This window comes from Mauremys reevesii, linkage group 12 (genome assembly GCF_016161935.1).
Source record: "Mauremys reevesii isolate NIE-2019 linkage group 12, ASM1616193v1, whole genome shotgun sequence".
NCBI lineage: Eukaryota > Metazoa > Chordata > Testudines > Geoemydidae > Mauremys > Mauremys reevesii.
In genome coordinates, this window is record NC_052634.1 from 31,718,211 (window position 1) to 31,720,218 (window position 2,008).

Sequence of the window (2,008 nt, forward strand, 5' to 3'; positions counted from 1 at the left end):
AAGTCCACAGAAGACCCGAAAGGCCCTTGGGGAGTGCAGTGCAAGTTGAGAAGACTTCCCTGCACAGCTTCTCTCTCAATTCTCGTTTTCCTGTATTGAGTGCAAAGTCAGGAATCAGCTCAGGGTAGGGTTATACCATGTGTGCAGTGGTTAGACAAGAAACTGGACTGGTATGGGCAAAACACTTGTGTGTACGTTTGAGAAGGAGCAGAAAGAGCAGTGGGGCTGCGGTATGGCGCTTGCATAGGCTTTCTTTGGCCTGTTTTGCTGTAAGAGTTAACAGTGAGAGATTGTTAGTCACATGTCAGTGGGTGGGTTTATGCAAATTAGGCGTGTACAGGGGAAACCAGCAAGAGGAAGGAGGGTGAAAGACTTCTCTGTCTTTGAACAGAATTGTGTGTTAAGGGCTCTTGCTTTGAATTCTTCCAGTGGAGTCATTTCGGGGAAGAGATCATCACTTCGAGTTACCTAGTTATCAAGTGTCGTGAATGGTGTTTGGTGCGTGTCTGGGTGCTCCTCGTGCTGAAGTAGAAGAAGTGGGAAGAGCAGCTGCCTAACGTCCGAGACTAACAGCATCGCTTCTTGGCCTTTTGGCTAAGATAAGTGTAGTGTCTGTTCTTATCAGCTTAATATCTGATAGGTCCTTTATGTGAGGACTGTATATTAAATTGATTTTTGAAACAAGGGGATGGAATAGGAGCTTGCTCTCACCACCCCATGCATTGACCTGGTATTGCAGTGTCTCCAGGACCAGTGCCTCTCCTTTTGGGGAGAATTGTGTGGTTAAAAAAGCAGAATAAGATTCACTCTAAAGATGCTGATTTGAGAAGATTTTTTTAAAATTAGTTGGAAAATCAGGTTTCTTTAGCACTTAAGTTCTTCATAACAATGTATTGTTAAAATTCCTTGGGAGTGTTTTCTGAGTCTACAGCTGTAAGTTTCTTTGTCTTGCTGGAAAATTGTTTTAAAAGCTGAGATTCTTCTATCAGAGAGGTAGCCGTGTTAGTCTGGTTCTGTAGAAGCAGCAAAGAATCCTGTGGCACCTTATAGACTAACAGATGTTTTGCAGCATGAGCTTTCGTGGGTGAATACCCACTTCGTCGGATGCAAGCAGTATTCACCCACGAAAGCTCATGCTGCAAAACATCTGTTAGTCTATAAGGTGCCACAGGATTCTTTGAGATTCTTCTGTTTGCTGTGAGTTTTTCAACAACATGAGGTTGAATGCTTTCCAGACTGAGGTCTGTTTGGGAGATGGTTGGGGGACACAGATTGGCAATATTCAAGGTCACATGTATATCAATAACTGGATGAGTTACACAGACTTCTCCCCACCCAGCCTATGTTCCATGTATCTTGACTGAGCCTGTCGCCCACCATCCCAGAGCAGAAGCCTGAAGCCTGAGCCCCACCGCACGTGGGGAGGAGGGAACTCCCGCTGGTTGCTGGCTCCTGCCGTGTTTATGACTCCGGAAGGGGGTAGGGACCAGCCTCTGCAGGCAGTCAGGGGGATGAGCCGCTGCTTTGCTGCCCCCGAATCCCCCTCAATTACAGCCCGGGAGGCTGTGGCCACAATAAAAGCCCCTGGTGGCCACATTTGAGAAATGCTGGAGCTTCACAGTAAACAAATCCCAGCAGGTTTGTCACACCTGTCCCCACCCTGGGGATTTCCTGCCCTCTCCCACCCAGACCAACCTTCCTGGAAGTTCCCACCCCCTATGTATTTACTGCCCTTTCTCCCCGCCACGGGAACCCGCCAGCAACTCCCTGCTAATCCCTCCCTCAACTGGCTCCACTGCAGCCATTTCCCTTCCCCGGCCCCTGGGAGGACGGAATGAGCTGGAGCAAAACATGGATGTTGCACTGCAGCCTGTTAGGGCAAAAAAGGCAACTGGGAACATGTCAGAACAGGAAATAATTTCACAGCACAATTCCCCCCAGGCTCTTTCCCTGCACACAGATTGAAATTTATTTTTTTGTTTTTCTACATTTTCAATATATTGATTTC

General features: G+C 47.5%; 1 non-coding gene across 1 annotated transcript; it reads left to right on the top strand.

The window, feature by feature from the left end:
• The first annotated feature begins 574 nt into the window (after positions 1–574).
• On the top strand, positions 575–764 carry LOC120376330. The gene has a single exon (XR_005587216.1). It is a non-coding gene; the product is annotated as a U2 spliceosomal RNA (small nuclear RNA).
• Positions 765–2,008: the final 1,244 nt, after the last annotated feature.